At 53.8% G+C, this 19,436-nt stretch overlaps 1 protein-coding gene across 1 annotated transcript in view; it reads right to left on the bottom strand.

The window, feature by feature from the left end:
* CASZ1 (castor zinc finger 1) overlaps nucleotides 1–19,436 on the bottom strand; it is a 145,228-nt gene that overhangs the window by 53,358 nt on the left and 72,434 nt on the right. The window contains exon 3 of the mRNA XM_012807353.1: nucleotides 10,745–10,797. The gene's annotated coding sequence lies outside the window, so the exon portion shown is untranslated. The remainder of the gene's footprint in view (nucleotides 1–10,744; nucleotides 10,798–19,436) is intronic.

Genomic DNA, 19,436 nt, shown 5'->3' on the forward strand with positions numbered 1-19,436 from the left:
CGCACACGCACCAACTCTCGCCGGCCGCCGGCGGCCGCGCGCTCTCACGCTTCCCTCAGTCGCTCGGGCCGCGCGAGCGACGGCCGCTGCGCGCGGCCGCCCAAACTTCTCTGCGCGGGCGAGCGCAGGTGCCAGGCGCCGCGCGCTCTGGGGCTACCCTTCGCTCTCCCTGCGGAGTGGGGCACCCGGGGTATCAGAGTGACTTTGTTTCCCAAATTTTGTCTGTAGTAGCTTTTTGAGTTCGAGGAAGAGGTGTCCCTGAGTGGTCAGGGAAAGACGCTCGGCAGCTCCGCGCACTTCTGCAGCACTCCCGCCCCCCCACCGCCGCGCGCGCCCTCCGAGGAGTCTGCGCTGGGACAGGCACTGGAGTTTCTGCTGCTTTCCTGCCGTTTTGCACTTAAAATGCTCCCAGGCGCCCTCCCCACCTACTGTGTGCCTCCCAGGTCTCAAGCCTTTCTTTCTCCTTACTCCTTTTCCCTCCAAGTTGAGCCACCAGCCCTGCTGCCAGATGCCACTACTGGGCGCCAGCGCCCCTTCCTCCTCACAGCCCCTACCACTGACCCGGGCCATCAGGTCTCTGCCCCTGGGAGGGCCCCAGCAGACCGAGGACAGGCACCCTCAAACAACCTGCCGGCTTCTATCTGCTCCCCCTGTGCACTGGGGTCAGGCCCTGCACTCCCATCACCAGCTCTCATTTCCTGCCAGCTCCATGCCAGACAAGGCCCTGGGTGGACCAGGCCATGGGTGTTCTCCTTGCACCTCCTCCCAGAGAAAGCAGTTTGGTGTGTCTCTCTCAACCATGGCCCCATTCATCCCCTGTCCCTGCTGCAGCCATGTATGTTAAGAATCCTTACATGTTGGTGACACAAGTTACCCACCAGCCCTGGAGGGGCTCAAGAACACTCACTCCTAAGGAAGGAGTGGCTGGTGCTGTCACTGGCTCTGGCTCCCTGTCTCTTTTTTGCCCATCCCGCTACCTTCCCCAGCCTGGCCCAATTCAGGGGGGGCAACATGGCCTTCATATGGAGGGAGCAGAACAGGGCCCAGGCTCTCCCAGGTTTCTGGACAGCATTCAGCAAAATGGCGCTGGCCTATTTTTGCAATATTTCTATCTTGCAAAGGGAGGGGCCCTGGGAGGCCTTGGGGCAAAAGACATCAAGGAGTTAACAATCTATTCTTTCTTCTGCCTTTCCGCTCATCTTTCTTCTTTTTTTCACTCTGTAGTTCTACATGGCCTCATAGGATTTTAGCATCCCTCCTCTGTTTGACCACCCTTCTTGGCAACCCCCATTCCTGCTTGTCTGTTCCTGTTCCTACATGGAAACAACATCTGGAGAGGCCCAGAATCTCCCCGGGCCCTACAATAAATAAAGGACAAGCTACCCAAAGTCTGGGCCTGGAAGTATAACTGTCCAGCAGACAGGCCTGTGTACTCTAATCCCCACACGGCATCTCAGAGGGCATCTGTGTCCAGACTGTTCTGGGGCACACACACCTCTTGAGTACTGCCACCCAGGACTCCCCAAAGCATGGATTCTGCCCCCTTGCAGCTTTGGCTTGTAACAACAGGCCCATACCCCAGTCCTGAGCTATTGCTTTCCTGTCTGGGCAACCAGGTGTAGAAAGAAGCCTGAAGATGTAGGTGCATTTGAAGATGTCTGCACAGGTGGGGAGCTCCCTGCATATGTGACCCATATAACCTCTGACTGGCTCTGGGTGTCCTTCTGGGTGCCTGCTGATGGTAGTCAGGGACTATCTCAGGAGGGCATGAAGGCAGAAAGGAAAGCATCTTCCCTTACTTACCTAGACAGGGCCATCTAGACTGGCCACCCTATAAATATGGGGCCTCTGATGGATAATGGCTAGAGAGAAATGGCGAATGAGGCAAGACTGGAGAGAACTAGGAGGAAGGCAGCCAGGATAGAGGAGGCAGTTAATCTGCTAGGCCGTCAATGGTGGAGTGCACCATTGGCCACTGCAGGCTGAGGAGGTCCTGCCCAAGAGCAAAGGGTCTTTGGTGGAAAACACATCAGAAAAGCACAGAAACAGGCCAACTTGTCATGTTAGGATTTAAGGTGGTCTAAGAAGAAGGCTGAAGCCCCAAGATTGTGGGGTGTGAGTCCAAGACTGTGTAATGGAGGGGTCCCCAGATTTCTCTTTCTCTCTCCGAACATGTATGCTCATAGTAAGGGGAGAGGCCAAGAACTTAGGCATCTCTCAAGGCTTCAGCAATTTTTGCCCTGAGGACACTGATGTGGTGACACCTGAGAACCAGAGGCAGGCCACAGTGAGGACAGTCACGCCTAGGACTCAAAGGTTCAATGCCACAATTTCTCCTCATCTCTAGGCCCTGGGCCCAGAGCCTCCAACTCCTCCTAAGATACCTCACCCTTCAAGAGAAAAAGAAGAGTAGAAACCTACACAGCAACCCCACTACCCAGGCACCCCACGTCAGTACCAAGGAAGGCTATCTGTTCCCCCAGTCAAGCTGCCATTGCTGGCTCCCATTCCCCTGCACCCTCAGATTGCCCACTCATTCTCTCTCCCTCCCGAGCCCGGGGCCTTCTCACTCACCAGCCTGTTTACACACCAGGTATCTCATGCTTTATCTGCTCTCGTTTTGAATTTGTAACTTTCACATAAACTTGAACAAAGCTCCTTTTGTTCCTGCACCCCACCCCAGGATCCCAATAAACTGGTTCCATCTGAGGCGACTGGGCCAGGGCACAGAAGCTTGGCCAAAGGACTTCGTGTGCATGCGAACAAGCATGTTTGCACCTGTGAGGGAATCCGTGTTTGTGCGTGAGCGCGCTCCCAAGGCCAGCACAGAAGGGGTGCAGGGGGAGAACAAAGTGGACAGGAAGCCCAGGGGACGTGGGAGGGCCCAGCAAGGCACCGTGGCATGGCCACGGCCACAGGAGGTTGTGGGCCATGGATGGTGGGTGTCGGGGCAGAGGGGAAACAAGGATGAAAAGGAAACAAAGGGGAGAAATGGGCAGCAGAGTGGGTGGTGAGGCGAGGGCCACGGTAAGTGTAAGGCAGACACGGGGATTGCATTATGGCAGTATAGGGGCTGGCACAGCCGCACGCTCGGCCCCATAATCCTGTTAGCCAGCAATCTCCATTCCGAAAGAGCTTCATTTCTTTGTGAATATTTGTAAACTAGATATCTAATGGAAAATTATAGGAAAATTATAGTGAAATTCATGACGGAGAAATCCGATTATCCCTAATTCAATTATGCCATCTTAGCCCACACAGCACATTTCCCATTTTTTTCCCATAAATACCGATGCCAGGGGTCCCGGTAATCAAATAAAATTGAAAATCATCTTCCCATTAAATTCAATTAGCCGCAATTTCTAAAGCCTATCAGAGATTTTAATTACTAAATTATAAAATTCTCCAATGCTAAATTGAAACCAAAAAAAATTGCACATCCTTATATTTCAGAGAAAAAAAAAAGGGCTAGCAAAATCCTTGAAAAATGTCCTCCTCTCTGTGCCCAGTTCCAAGGCAGGTTCCTTACCTGGAGGGACCTCACAATCATTGTCTACTGGCCCAGCTGAGGATAAAGCCAGGGGACACAGGAGGACCCTGGCAGGGGAGAGACTGAGGCAAGCTAGTTTAACAGGAAGGTGAACCACACCCCCAACTTCAACAGGCTCCGCCGAGTGGACCGTCTTCACTTTGGCAACCTGGATCCTAAGAAGCCTTCGTGCAGCCCCCACCAGGATTTCTCTAATTCTTAGCACCACCTTTTTGGCCTATGGGCTGGACTCAGGCTCAGGTCATAGCTTGGCCTCTGGGCTCTGTGTGGTTCCAGGACAGCAGACCAGAGGAAGCCAGCTTCCTTCCCAAGCACTGACTCTCTAAACACCCTGCTGGGCCCTTATGGCCTGGGAAGGTGGGAGGTGGCAGCACAATGAAGCCTCATGTCTCGAGAGTGGACAGACATCACAGCATGGTTTGATGACCCACCACCTTCTCAAGGGCAGTCCTAAGGGGCCTCAAGTCCTGGCAGTGTACCAACCTCTTGGGAGAAGAGCTGGGAATCAACATGACCCAAACCTGGCCTCTCCCTGTATTTCCAACTCACTCTGTTTCCCTTACCTGCTCCTGGGAAGTCAACAGCCCTGAGCTGGCCAGAAGGAACACCCTTGCCCCATGGGAGAGGTTCACACTTTCCCCCCATTTCCTTTTAGGGAAGTGTTGGCCACAACCCCAAACAGTAGGCCTTTCTCTCCCAACCCACCGCATACCACTTACCCTGCTCTAAAGGGTGCTCTTGGAGTCAGTAGAGCCTGGGGAGGTGGCATCGGTGGTGGCATTAAGTGACCCAAGCCAAGGCAGGTGGTTGGGTGGGCGGCCGATGGCCCCGGCAGATTCAGGGCAGTCAGCAGCAGACTTGCCGGCAGCCCAGCACCCAGGGAGCAGGGAGCAGGTTTAATTTGCCAGGCAGTCAGGAGTGCCAGCAGGGGAGGCACCCGCAAACAAAACAAAAACAAAAAAGTTAATTATCTTTGGCTTTTTCTTAATAAATATCCAAACTGGCCCGGCCGGATCCTCCGCTTTGGAGAGAGAAGAAGGAGGAAAAAACCCCAAACCAAATCCAACAGACTCATTCTCTCTCCTGTCTACCTTCCCCTTTGTCTCTTGCCTTTCTCGTATTTATCTCTTATCAGAAGCAATGACAGTTTCACAGTAATTCCCCAATTTTGCAAGTGCAAGAGCATGGCCACAAAAACTTTATTTTCTTAAAGTTTTGGGGTGGGACCATGGGGCGTCAGAGAAGAGAGGGGTAGGTGGGAAGAAAAAGGTGACAAGAAACAGACCAGAAGCAAAGGACAGAGTGAGAGAAAGGCAGAGGGAAGCCAGAGAATGAGAACTGGGCTAGTGCTGCCCCTCTGCCCCTCCCCTCCAGCACAGCCCAGCCTGTGGCCCCAACCCGGGTAGGGATGTGTTCTGGAATGTTGGATTGGCATTTTATTTCAGTTACGATTATCAGTTACAGGAGATATGAAGATTTCTCGTTTTAAAAGTCCAAAACCACTTAGGGCATATTGGCCATTTCAGCTGCCCTGTTGTTGGAGGTTCCTGTGCCAAGCCTCCCTTCTAAGAGTGAGGCCGGGAAAGAGAAGCCACCAGAGGGTCTGGGGGAGGGGAGGCTGGCTGTTTTTACAAGGGGGTTGTTAGGGTTTCCTGTATGGAGTTGTAAGTGTACCTGGGAAGAAGAGAGATGCGTGTGCAGCCAGGGCCTGTGTGTTTGGATGGTGCACGTACACCTAGACGGGACTGCCAGGAACTGGCATGTGGTAGGGCCACAGCTGGCAATAGGTAGGGCAGTGTGTGAGTCCTGGGGTGGGGGTGAGGCAGCCAGGACATCACACAGTCTCTTATGGAGCACTGGCTCTGGAGTCTACTGCCTGGGTCCATACCCCAGCTCCATCTGCCACTGGCTGTGCAACTTTAACCAAGCCACTGAACCTCTCTGAGGCTCCATTTTCTCAGCATCTTAAAGGAATAATGAATGGTAGCCTAGGTCTGCAGGCAGAGGGAATAGAGAGGGACTGCAAATGAGTAAAGGGGGAGTTGGAATGTTCTAAAATTAGATGGTGGCCAATATCCTGAAAACCACTGAGTTGTACATTTTAAAAGGGTAAATTTTACGGTATGTGAATTATATCTCAATACAACAGTTATAAAAAAGTGGAGAAAGGGGGGATAATCATAGCACTTACTGCATAGATTTGTTGTGAGGACACAGCACACAATCCAGCACAGAGTAAATAAATGTTCAGTAAGGGTTAGCTACTGATATGGATCTGGGCGGGTGGGCCGGCATCCCGAGGCCTGGGCTGGTGTCCATAAATGTATACCGCTGGTGCTTACAAACATCTACCCAGGTGCCTGGTGCCAGGGCCAGCAGGCTGTCAAGCAGCTCAGCTACCGCAGGTGCTTGGTCAGGGCTCCTGGGCAGCTGCTCCTTGGCAGGGACGGGCTTGCACAGCCCTCCTCCCGCCTGGGTCCCTGGAGAGGAGGCTGCCCAGCGTGGCAGGCGGACTCCCGTGCCTTACGCTCCCTGTCTCACGGACACTCATATTCTCCATGTGCAGCAGACCGTGAATTCACCTTCATACTCGTTACAGGGTTATTTGGCTTCTCCTGATGCTGACAATCACAAACCTTAATTCGCTGTTTCACTTCTCCCTGCTATGCCCTCTGCCCACCCCCGAAATCCTTGGGAGAGGTTGGGAAGGACCTAGGTCCAGCCCCCTCTTGCCTAAAGCCTGCCCTTTGGAGTGATGAAGTGATGGAAGTAGGTGGGGTAGGCAGAAAAGATGACGGGCAAAGGGTGGGGAGAGAACAGTGTGGGGGAGAGGAAGTACCACCAGGGCTAATGGGAGCTTCCGCCTGCCCCTCAGCCTGACACTAATGTATTCAACCTGACATCCGTCCTGTTGGGAATGAAGACTCAGCCCATCAGGCTGCTGGTCTGAAGGCTGGCAGCCCGGCCAGGACCAACAGGGGTCAGGACTTGGGTCCAGGGCTGCACCCCTAGGTGCTAGCAAGGCTGGCCGCTTTGCATCCCTCTGGACCAGCAGGTGCCCATCCAGGACCTGATCTGAGGCAGCCTGTTCCCCACAGCCTGAGAGGCAGGGCTCAGTTCCTTCGCCTACCCCGCCAGTCTCCTGTCAGGCCAAGCTGTCCCACCTGCAGAGGATTCTCTTGGGCTTTGCACCTGCTGCCCGTGCCATGTCTCTCTTTCTTTGATGAGGGGTGGGTCTGCTCTAAGCTACTGCTAAACCTCAGATGGAAAATGAGACTACTCTGAGACGTCCCCTACCAAGTACCCAAGTCACACAATTGTGAGACTAGTGTGAGGGACAGGGTCCAGACCAGGTGTCTGGGGGCCGGCTTCCTCACTGCAGCTTGCCTGTGGCCAGTCCCAACCGGGTCTTCATCTCTTTCTTCCCTTGGATTCAGCAGATCCCTTTCTTTCTGTCTCTCCTGTGCTCCCACAGCCTTCCCAGGAGTGGGTACTGCTTCCAGAGGGTCTACAGAGGCCTCCCATTGGCTCAGAGGCCAGTGAAGGCCAGAGATCTCAGACTACTCCTCTCAGCCACTGTCCACCTCCTGAAGTGGTCACTGCCATCTTACCCAAAGCCTACCAGGCAAGTGAAGGAGGGACAGTTTGCTCTGAGAATCATCTGGGTGGAATATGGGACTCTCTTATTCACAAAATCTAACCTAGCCCCATCAGCTACCCATTAGGCAGAGAGTCCCAGGAGCAGAAAGCCAAGCCCTAAGGACTCACAAAGATCAGGGTCCTGAGAGCTCGGAGAAGGAGATGCCAGGCAGGGGGCAGAGTCAGTCGGAGAAGAGGCAGGGAAATCTATCAGTGGGTCCAAGCTTGTGCCCCATCCCTGCCAGTGAGGGAAGTGGCCTTGGTGGCCTGGGCAAGAGAGATGTCAACAGGGCCGATGGGAGAAGGGGCTTGTTGACTGCAAACTGTCCATTATGGCTTAGATTATAAGCATATTGCACAGGGCTCTCTGCACGATGCCGGGGAAATCCAATACGCTGAAAGGTTAATGCAATCAATTAGGGTGACAAGGAAGTAAAGTAAAGCCTTCCGAGTAGATGAAAAGGAGAGAGAGAGGGAGAGGGAGAGAGAGAGTGAGCCACGGAGCTGGGGGCAGGGTATGGGTGGTGGGAGGGTGAGGAAGAAGAGGAACTGGTGGGAGGCAGAGAGAAGGCTTGGAGGGGTGAGAAAGATACAGAAGGCCGAGGAGCCAGTGAAAAGAGGACAGCAAGAGAGACAGTGCAGACAGAGCAGGAGAAGGTAGAAGGGACCTGTGCACGGCAGCTCCCACACAGGCCTCTGGCTACAGGACAGCTCCCCTCTCCTCGTCCCCTCCCTGCCAGCCCTTCCTCTCAAGCTTGGAGCCTGATTCCCACGTTAGCCCACAGAAGTAGAACGGGCCAGAGCAGCCTTGGTCCCTGACCCTGGACAGAGCAAGTGCCCACTGTGTAACCTCTGGGCCTTCTCAGCCAGACTCAGCCTGGCTCTCCCTCGACCGATGGGCCCTAACCCAGACCTGACTCTTCCCTCTGCTTCACTCTCAGCAGCACCCACCAATACAGCCATCGCAGCTGTCCCCCAAAGCATCCCAGTTCCTCCTTGCCACCAGCCTGTATGGTAGGCAGAGTCCCTCATTTTATAGAGTGAGAAACTGCCACTTAGAGAGGTCATGCCACACCCCAGGACCCTGCAGCAGAAGTGAAGACCCAGGACTGCCCAGCCCACTACCCATTTTACTTCCAACGCACTCAGTAGATTCTGGAGTTTCACCTTCTCTAAGGGGTCAGACTCAGAGGGTGGCTGCTCAGGGCTGGCTGCTGCCCCTACAGGTGGACACCCAGACTCTGAGAGGGAGGAGGGGACATGAGCAGCAACTCCCTGTCAAATACTAGGCTGGTCACTTTTATTCTCTGGTCACAACTTACTCCCTTGTCCGAACAACTCTGCTAAGTAGATATTCTTCTCAGCTTATGAAAGTGAAAACTGTGGCTCTGAGCTGAAAAGAACTTGCCAGTGGTGCCTATATAAGAGAGCCAACAACGTAGGGCTCCTGGGATGCCAGGGAAAGAGTTATGAGGAAGTGGGGCTCAGGAGGAAAGAAAGAGTTAAGAGTTCTAAGTAGACTGAGCAGAGACGGCAGCTCTAGAAGGATGGGTAGGGAAGGAAAAGGCGCTCCCCAAATAGACCAGGGGTGCAGCTCCCCGGCACAGGGCTCCCAGACAAATACCTGGGCCCCTCGGAGCAATCCTGCTGAAGATAAGAGCACAGGGCAGGGTGACAGCTGTATCACACCATGAATGTACTTAATGGCAGAGAACTGTACACTACAGTGTGATTACAGTGTTGTGTATATTTACCACTAACAAAAGAGAGAGAGAGCAAGAATGAGAACAAGCAGAGTGCAGGAACCAGACCTCCAGAGCAGGGGCCAGCTAACTTTTCTGTAAAGTGTCAGATAGTAAATATTTTAGGCTTTGTGGGCCAAACAGTCTCTGATGTAGCCACTCAACTCTGCCACTGTAAAGTGAAAACAGCCACAGACAATATGCAAACAAATGGGTATGGCTGTGTTCCAATAAAACTTTATTTATAAAAATAGGCTGTGGGCCAAATGTAGCCCACAGGCTGTAGTGTGCCAAGCCCTGCTTCAGAGAATGAAAGCCACTGGGGCTGACTTTCAGGACCTGAGATGTCTGGCTCCATCCTGCTGCCTAGGGAAGAAGGTATCCAATCTGAACCTTCATGGGTAGAGGTCTCAAGAAGAAGCAAGAATCTCATTATGAGCACAGGATGGAGAAAAAGAAGAGAAAGAGAACAAGCTGTGGCATGGGGAGTGGATATCCAGGAACTGGTCCCAGCTCCCAGTGTCCCGAGAAGACTTCTCTGCAGTTTCACATTCTCATGGATGATGTGAAGGGTGGCCATGTAGCTCTTGACATGCTAGGAGTCTCATGAGAGAGGCACAAGGCTGTGGCCAAGAGAGAAGTATGATTTTGGCCAGAAGGGAACACGCAGGGGCACCAGGGGAGAGGAAGGCGGAGAGAGGATTCGGGAGCAGAGCTGTAACCAGGGTGGTGCTGGCAGCAAAAGGAGGAATCCACAGGCCCCAGTGAGAGTGCAGGGCGCAGGCCTGGCCTGCCCTACACCGGGCCGCCTCTGATCACGTTTTCAGGGCCACTGCCTGCCGGCGCAGACAATGCTGGGCGAGCCTTTGAAGTCCGAAAGGGATGCCGCGGTGGGAGCCGGGCAGATCTCCTCCCTTCCCTGTTCTCTGGGGGGAGGGGGCCAATGGGACAAAACCCCGAGCCGGTCAGTCGCAGCCGCCCCGAAACGCAAAACTTGAGAGACAAAGGGAAAACAAACAGGTTTGGAGCCAGGCGCACGGTGCCGTGTCTGTCCCCCACCCCGCCGAGCAGGATGATGGATGGCTGCAGCCAGCCAGCTCGCCCGCCGGGCAGGCCCCGCTATTTACATAACACTGGCGTTCCACCGGTCACCTCTGACACAGCACTGCCTGGGGTGAGGCCCGGTGGCCCCGTGGTTCCTCACGCCACCACCCGGGGAACTGAGACAACTTGTGAAGGCTGAGCTGGGCCAGGGCAGCCCTGTGTGCCCAGCCTCTGGGGAGCCCTGGCCTGTGGAAGAGTAGGACATGGCTCCTGGCTGTGGCCTCTCGAGGAGAAGGAGAGGCCGCTTAGGGTGGTGGCACAGCCTCCAAAGAGAAAAGGCAGGGCTGAAGTTCTAGAGTGTGCAGGCATAGTTATAAGCAGAGCTTCCAGGGAGAGCTGATGGCAGCTGCCACAGAGAGCAACAGCACTGCTGAGGACAGGGGTGGTGAGACTGTGGGGCAACCTGAGCCCTGCCACCGCAGATGCCCCATGGCCCCATGATGCTCTGAGCAGATTCCTTGCCCAAAGCACATTCCCTGCAGTCTCTGAGTCCCCAGCCCATTTCCAGCCTAAAAGTCAACTGAGAAGCTCCAACTAGGGCTTTCTTTCCCTGCCAGGTTCAAATGGGCAGAGTGGCGCCAACTAATTCCCTGTCTCCACCTTCCCATCTGTCCCTGGGTGCTGGGTGGGACTCAACCCAGCCCAGGGTGACACAAGCATTAGACAAGTGGTCACGAGTGAGGGAAAGATGGGGAGGCTCAGGCCTTACCTTGTAATGGGTCCTAGAGGCTCCTCGAATGCAGCTGGGGGCGTCACTTCATCCTGGGGGAAAGAGGAACCCAGTTAGCTTTTCCAAGCCCACAACTGCCAGTGTGTGTCCTCCATCCTTCCCTGCACCCCGGGCACCCTGCCACCCCAGGGGCTGAGGGGTTGATGTTCCAGGGCCAGCCAAGGGGGGCAGAAATGAACACCTGCTGACTAGGCTCTGATTTGGGCCCACTGGAGATATGCCAAAGTCTGAACCAATTCAAAAAGTGGTAGGAGTTGATTGCAGGGGAAATACGGTTCTCAGGACACCCCTGACCAAATAGAAGCCAGACTGTGCTGGGCACACTCCTCCATGGAGGCAGAGACGCTCATTCAGGGTGGGAGGCTACTGGTTATGGGGCCTACGTTTCCAGGGAGCTGCAGAGGCTGAGCAGGGAGGCCTGGAGACAGCAAAAGAACCTGGCACTACCCAGTCTTTTCCTCTCATTCTCTGGCCCCCCAAATAAAAATGACAGCTGCCAAGCTATTGGCTGTGGCAAATGGTGTCAGAGGGACAAGGGTGGACCCAGGGCTAAGGCACTGAGAAGCCTCAGCCCACAGGAGCAGGCTTCCGTCTTGGGGTCCTACAAGTGCGTGATAACCACCCACACTGAGGGCCACGTGGGGAGAAGGAAAATGGTCCAACAATGTAGAGCGTCTTTAGCAGACACACGACCCAGCCTGGCTTGCCATGTTCAGGGCCTCTAGCCCAGAGCGTGAGTTTGGGGAGCCAGGTTCAGTGAGACAGACTCCATATGTGGACACAAAGCCCAAGGAGCCCCCTGTGTGCACTGCCCTTGCCTGAGCCGGCCCTGCCCTCCGGGCCTCAAACTCCACTCACGCTGCGGGAGGGTTTTCTGTTTGTTACATTTTCCCTCCCCTCGCCCTCACTTGTGGCTTATCAATGATGCAAGAAGAATAACACCAGTTTCCTTAGGCTATGTAATCCCCAAATCAGATTGGGGGGATTGTGGGAGAGGAGGTGACCTTGTACAGGGCTCCCAGAATGCCACCCAGTCCCCTGCCCGCTCTCCTGTTCCCAGGACATACTTAAGGCAGATAATGCTAATTGTACTTGACACGTCCTCTTAAGGAGGGCTCGGTCCTCTGCCAGCTTTTGCCGCCTGTGCTGGGCTGCCTGGGCAGAGGGTGCCCGCTGGGGTGGAGTCTCCCCTGCCAGACGCAGGGCTCTGGGAGGGCTGAGGGTCCAGTGGGCATCGAGTGGTTGGGCCTCTGGCGCCCATCTGATCCAGACATTAAGAGCCTAAGGGTCTGCAGAGGGCTGGGGGACAACTAATGTTGGGGCAGTAGAGAAGATAGGGGAGCCATGCCTGCCAAGGCGGAAAGGGACAAGGGAAGGAACTGGCAAGGAGGGGAGAGCTAAATGTGGCGCTGGCCAGCAGGGCAGGCCAAGGGCCAGGGATGGAGACCCCTAGCCTCCGGTGCCAGGTACTGGGTGGGCTAGGCTACCAAAGCTCATGTCCTGGCCAGTCAGCCTAGAGCTCTGGCTCAGGTATCACCATCACTATTCCATCCATCCCATGCACACCTGCCTGAGATCTCTCAAGGAGCCCCAGCCAGCCCCTGTGAACCCCCCAAATCCCCCCAACTCCACAACTCCAGTATCTCCCTTCCACCACCTTTTTCTCCCCTCCCATCCTCCCTGGCAACTGTGCATTTATTAATTCATGAGGCACTAATTAGTTCTTTGTTTAATTTTGTGTTAAACAGACTGACCGGAATGATAACGACTTGCAGCGCGGTGTTGCCGTCCCCAACCACCCCTGTTTTCTGACAACAAGGGAGCGCGGGAGACCGGAGCGCTGAACCCAAATCCCTGAGCAGTTGCACTTCATTAAGTCAAAATGTGACAAGAAGCTTAGAGAGCAACTTGCAGATCTGATCACACAGAACAATCGGAGAGGAAACTTTCCAGGAGTTGGTCATGGGGCATAGGAGGGAGAGGGAGGGGCAGAGATGCATACATACGGGGACCAGGATGCGCCCTGGGTCCTGTCCCCCACCTACCCTGGGCATGAGGCCTGAATGATGGGCGCAGGATGGCTGTCTCTGGGTGGGATCTGGGACACGGGGTGGGTTCTAGGCTCCCAGCTGGGGCCTGGAAAGTATTTGGTAGTTCGTTTCTGACGCTTTTATTTTCTGGTCCTCTTTTCCTGTGTCTCACTGTCCCTGATATGTCTGGTTCTGTCTTGTAAGTGAGTGGTCAGCACACCCGGGGCCTGGTAGCTGATGCAGTGAAGGAAAGATTCTGCAAGACCAAGGGAGAGAAACAGCAACTAAGAAAGCCCAGAAGAGAGCAGGGGCCCTACACTTGGGGAGGCTGAAATTAAGAGAAACCCTCCATGACTGAGAAAGAAAAAGAACATGCTCAGGGATCATGGCAGAAAGTGCCTAAAAATGCCAGCATACCCACTCTCTGCCGCTGTTCATCCATCCATCCACCCAAGGTTCTTAATCCTAAGTACATTGACCAGAGAACTCAGCACCAGGGTTCTGTAGACGTGTACGGCAAATCAGACACAGAACCAGGTTCTGGAGCTTCCAGGCTGTGGCAGGTAACTGTCGGTAGGAGCTGAACTAAGTGACAGTAGCTTTGCGACTACCTCTCTCCTGTCCAAGTGGAGAAGCAGGATTTGGCCCCAGAGGTGTCAATGGCCTCTCATGGCTCAAGAGAGGGCGGGTGATGGCAAACACAAATCCTGCCTCAGACTAAAGGCAGTGGCCCTGTCCACGTTTCACATGACCCTCATCTCTGAAAACATGGGCAATGTCTAGGGGATGTGAGGAGGAGAATAAAAACACAAGTACACAGCAAGTTAAGCACGAGGCCTCATGTGTGCTTTATTCTAATTGGCTGCTGTGCCTGTCCAGGTGAGGCCTGACCTTCCCTCTGACAGCTCACCCAGCCCACTGGCCAAGGAAGTGAGTCTGTGGGGCAGTCTTGTCCATCCCGTCCCCTGGCCAGCTGCGAAGCACAGGGGTCTCTCACCCAAGCCTGGCAGCCCTCGGCTGGCTCCTGTTAATTTGCTGTCAGGCTGCCTAAGCAAACCAATTAAAACTAATCATTAATTATAGAAGAGAGCGCAAAGAGTAGGAGAGGGTGAAAGATGGAGACGGGACAGAGGAAGAGAGAACATCGGCTGCGGGGGGGAAGCCCCAAGGACATGACGGGACGTCCCAGCAGGGCGCTGTGGGCTGGGCACTGGGAATGACCTGAGCTTCCTCTGGCACAAGAAGTGCTAGAGTCAGGGAAGGACAGGGAGGAAGCCACAGATGGTGGAGAGGGGACAGCCATGGCAAGAGGGTGGAGGAAGAACAGAAGAAGAGGGATGATGGAGTGGAGGGTGAGGAAGGCGTGGGGACCAGCGTACCAGGACCTGAGTGGGGGCTCGTCCAGCTGCAGTCCCCTCTTGGCTGAAGCCACCACCTAATTAGGACTTGGCTTCAGAGCCTCTCAACCACGGCTGCCCAGCTCCACATTTATGAGGCTCTGTGATGACACGACACCACAACCAGCTCCTTGCCCCACACTCCTACCTGTTCCCAACCCTCCCAGGCCATGGCGGCTCAGGGCAGCTGTCAAGCCTCCCATCTGCCTCCCAGGGCTGTCTCCTTCCCCCTGCCCCCAGCCCACCGCCCCATCCTTATACACACCCTCTTACTAGCCAGGCCCTTTCACAGGGGCTGGGGCCATGTCAGCCCGGCGGCTTGAGGAGGGGCCGGCGCAGACGACAAGGGGCAGCGTCATGGAAACGGGCACTTTCCCGGAGAAATATTCTGTTTGGCCTCCTTCCTGCATTGAGGAGCTGTCAGGAGCCTGAGTGAGAGTCACACTACCCCAGGACCAGGCGTGACAAAACCTATTTTCTGCCTCAAATTTGATTGATTAAAAAACTTTTTAGGAAAACCATGTTAAAAGAGTGAAAGAGAGAGACAGAGACAGAAAGAGAGAGAGAAACAGAGGGGAAAAAAAAGAAAGAGAATAGAAAGTGCCGCAGGGGAGGAGGGCTGGGGAGAGAAAGGCTATAGGCAGGGGCCCGAGCAGTCCCCAGTCCCCGTAGTAGCCTCCACCGGGGGATGCATGCCAGTGGGACGTCCGCAGCATAACCAGGCAAAACGGAAAGGTCAAAGGAAGACCGGAACTTTTACACAGTGGTTAGCAGGACAACGAGGGGGCCAAGGGCCGTGCAATCCAGCAGGTGCCGGGTCTGCAGAGGCCTAGGGAATGGAGCTGACCCTAGAAGTGGGGAGGGGCAGGTAGGGGTGGCCGTCCAGCACTGGAGTGGGAGCAGGCCCCTGCATTGGCTCTGGGGTTTGCCCAAACATAGTCTTGATTGGAATTTGGCCAGAATCCTGAAAAATCTACACAGGGTCAAGAAGGAGGGCCTAGTAGTCTGGGAGCAGGAAAAGAGTTTCTCCACCTTGTTCTCCTAAGTCCTGCCTCAAAAAATGTTTCTAATAATAATAATTTTTAAGAAGCAGGGAGACCCTGAGCTTGGCCCTCCTCCTTGCAGCTGGCCGAGCCTTTGCTGGCTCAGCACTGGCTTTGGGCCTCCCACTCACCCTGTCTGTCTCAAGCCTTCCCCATTCAGGCTCCTAGGTCCTATGCCAGATGCTGGCCTCGCCTGTATGGTCCCCATGCCTAGCCAGGACTTCAGTGGGGAATGCAAGACCCTGCCTTATTCTCCCAGAGCTCAAGGAGAAGAGCTGCCCCCTTGTCCCCCAGACCTTGTCAGGAGGAAGAAAGTTCTCCATTTCTCAATGGCCCTGTCCAGCCCACATAGATCTTCCTGGGAAGGGTCCGTCCTCTCCCCAGGAAGAAGAGTCCAAGCTGGTGGCCTGATTTGCTCTCCTTTTCTCTGAGGGCCTTAAAATTCAAGGTAAGGAGTGATTCTGGCCAAAGAATCCATACAAAGATTTTTCCAGGTGATGGGAGCCATGCTCTGAAGTGTCCAATCCAGTCTCAGCCAGCTCAGACTTCAGCGTGGTAAGGAAGGTGCACAGAGAGACAAAACCAGGCCTATCCCCAGCCCCTCTGCCAGTTAACCAGGTAAACCCATCCGATCTCTCTGTCCCTGCTCCTCAGCAACCATCAGGTATTTGCTGAGCACAAACTATATGTGTGACACTGTGCCAGGCAGGAGGAAGATAAGACAGCATGCAAAAACAGAGTCTGTGAGAGTCATGTGTGGATCCCACCCCTGCTGCTTACCACCACACGATCCAGTGGGACAGGCTGCTTAACCTCTCCAGGCCCCAGCTTCTTCAATTGAACAGTGGGGATATATTAAGTTCCTGTCTCACAGAAGCTCATTCAGTATTTCTTGAACACCTATCATGTGCTAGACATTTGTTGCAGACCTAGAGAACAGTGGCAGAACCAGGACTCAACCTTCTTGGAACTCCCCTTCCGGTAGTTGTTGAGGTTTCCCTGAAATAGTGATCAGCACAGTGTCTGGCATGTAGTAAGTGCTCAATAAATATTACCTGTTACTGGCTTCCAAGGTCCCTGCCTTTAAAAAGCTGGGAGAGAACCAGCAATTCCACTCCCAGCTGTACCTCCCAAAGAATGGAAAATAGGTACTCAGTAACTTGCCCATGAATGTTCATTGCAGCATTAGTCACAGAAGTCAAAAGGCGGACACAATCCAAGTGTCCATCAAATGATGAGCAGATTGACAACATGTGGTACATCCATTCAATGGAATATTATTCGGCCATAAAAGGGAATAAAATTCTGACATAGGCTACGGCATGGATGTGCCTGGGAAACATGGAGTGGAAGAAGCCAGACATGAAAGGACACAAATCATGTGATTCTCATAATATGAACTGTCCAGAATAGGCAAATACAGAGAGAGAGAAAGCAGATTAGTGGTTACCGGGGGCTGGGGGAAGAGGAGAGTAGGGAGTGACTGTTAGGGGGTGCAGGCTTGCTGTTTGGAGTTAAGAAAAATTGCTGGAACTAGGAACCAGGCAAAGTGGTTCCTTAGGAGGCTAGGGTGGAAGGGTCACTTAAGGCCAGGAGTTTGAGACCAGTCTGGAGAGATTCTGTCTTTAAACAACAACAAAAAAAGTTCTGGAACCAGATAATTTGTGGCGGTTGCATGATACTGCAAACGTACTTAATGCCACTGAATTGTATACTTTAAAATGGCTGCAATGGTAAATCTTATAAGGTGCGTTTTGCCACAGTAAAATAAGATATAACTTTTTAAAAAAAGAAAGGCAAAATGTCATGATTTCAAATGATCCACTTTTCCTCCAGCCCTGGAGAACTATCGCCCATTGGGCTCTGAGGCCTCCATAAGACGTGCTCTGTGCTCATTGAGGGAAAAGACAGATGGAAAGGCCAGGATGGCTCCAGTAAAGGGGCCTCCCCTGGGACCCATCCCTCAAGTGCCTGCAAACCCACATCCCACAGGCTACCATTCCCAGCACACACAGGGAGTGTTTCTTCTTACGTGTGCATTTCAATACACCTGGCCCGGCCTATCTGTTTCTCTGCCATGCTCCTCAGATAACTTCTGCTGCTGCCCACATCTTAGTGCAACAAGCTCCTTTCCAAATGGGTCTAAGTTGATGACTTCCCTGCCCATGGGGCTTTAGGGCTTCCCAAGGTCGGGGAGTGCCACCTTGAGGGAAAGTCTCAGCTAACCAAGGACCCAGGCACCCAGGGCAGCCCCCCAGGCTCTCACCCCCACCCTCCTGCCTGTTCCAGAATGCATGTGAACACATAAACCCCTGCCTTGGCCCAGGAACTGTCAGGAGATCAACAAACAAAAGCTGCTTCTTGACAGGGAGTCATTTATATTTTAGCTTCGTTCCATTATCCTAACGAATCCTTCATCAGCAGATGCAATATTAACAGCAGAAAATCAGCTCATTACATCCGGGGGGATTTCATCAAGACGGCAATCATGTGCAGCTCCCCAAGCCTTCAAGAGGCCAGTGGGGCTGTTATTTATTTATTTTGTTACTTATTTATTTAATTTTTTGGGTTCTTTCCACATAATTGCGCCGCATCTCAGATCTTTAATAAATAATTTGTAGGTCCTGAACTGCAGACAGCTTTGCTCTCTGCCATGAGAGCCTGCATTAGCCAAAATATTTACCAATATTTAAAAGTCATTAGAGTTGGGAGGCGAGTGGGGAGGGGTACTCTGTTCTTCCAGAATCAGCATGATTTGGGGCTAGGGTGTTTGGCCCTCACTGTGGTTCTCCAACCCCACCTCTGGGTCCTAAGCCAGTCATCCTGGACTGGAGCCTCTCGGAGGCTGAGTCCCTGGGCTCACTCAGGGACTCAGTGTGGGAGCTTCCTAGGTGCTCTTAGAGAGGGACAAGTACATCTCTAAGAATCCTGCTGGGCTGGCACGAGGGGGCTGAGGACTGTGGAAAGGACTCATTTGGTGCAGGGGGTAGGAAACTTTCACATGCTTGAGCTGGAGCAACCTGCTGGGTTGGCACTGCCCACCTTATGCCAGGAAACTCAGCAAGAGGAGCCTTCGCTGTCTTCCAGCAGGACCTGGTTCTGCTGCAGCCATCTGATCCATCCCTCTGGGCTTCCCAAGGTTACCCTCCAACTTCAAAGGAAACTTCAGCGGGTCCAGAAAGCAGACCTGTTTCATTTTACAGATGTGAAAATGAAGGTTCAACAGACTTAAGCTCTACCCACAGCTGGGAAAAGGCACAGAACCAGATTCAGACTCAGAAGCAGCTCTGCTCAGCCTCTGTGCTGTCCATTAGGCCCAGGCCTTCCAGTGACATAGCCCAGCCTACCCAAGGCTCCTGGCTCCAATCCACAAGGTTGCAGTGGCCACTAGTGCTGATGGGCACCCCCTGCCGCCACCACTGGGCTGGCCATGCTTTCACAGGTTTTTCCCAGCGGGGGCTGGATTTCTGCCCAGCCAGGAATCTGCTCCCAGGATGTCAATTCTAATCTCCCCAGCGCTCTGACAGAATTAAGCTCCAGTTTGTCCGACAACATCCCAAAGTTTCAGAAATCCAGGGCAGACTCTCTAATCAGGCTGCAGGACAAAGGTCTGGCCTGACCCTGTCACTTCCATTTATTCCTCCTGTCTGTCTCCTGGCTGCGGCCTTTCTGCAACTTCCTCCACCCTCTGCCCCTTGCCTGGCCAGCCCAGCCCCCACCCTCTCCTCCAAGCTGCCCTGTCTCTTAGGGTAGCCTTGCCCCTCCCAAGCAGCTGGGCTAGTCCTGTTGCTTCACTATCTAAAGCTGAGGAATTCCTATGAGAAGGACCTGCCGCTAGCACTCAGCCTGCTGGCCTAACCTTGGTTGGGGTTGCCTTCCAATAACTGACTTCAGGGGGCGCACAGGCTCAGCCCTCCTTGGCTCTAGGGAGGGTTTCTCAGTCCGTCTGGAGTTGCTCTCCAAGTCTGCACCCAGCCTTCAGTCAGCTGACTACAGGCTCCCCCATAACTGCCCCTGAAGCATGCTCTGGCCTCGCCAGCCTTCATCCTGTTTGAGAGGTTAGCTTGTGGGCTCCAGAAAGCCTTGGCCCCTGGGCCACATTTGGGGACACCTATGTGGGCAGAGACATCTCTTCTTCAATCAACTGGCAAGTCATCAAGAGTCACCAAGAGGTGGCTCGGCACCCGTGGCTCAAGCTGCT

This window comes from Otolemur garnettii, unplaced genomic scaffold (genome assembly GCF_000181295.1).
Source record: "Otolemur garnettii isolate 467f Iridium unplaced genomic scaffold, OtoGar3 scaffold00067, whole genome shotgun sequence".
In the NCBI taxonomy this organism is placed as follows: Eukaryota; Metazoa; Chordata; class Mammalia; order Primates; family Galagidae; genus Otolemur; species Otolemur garnettii.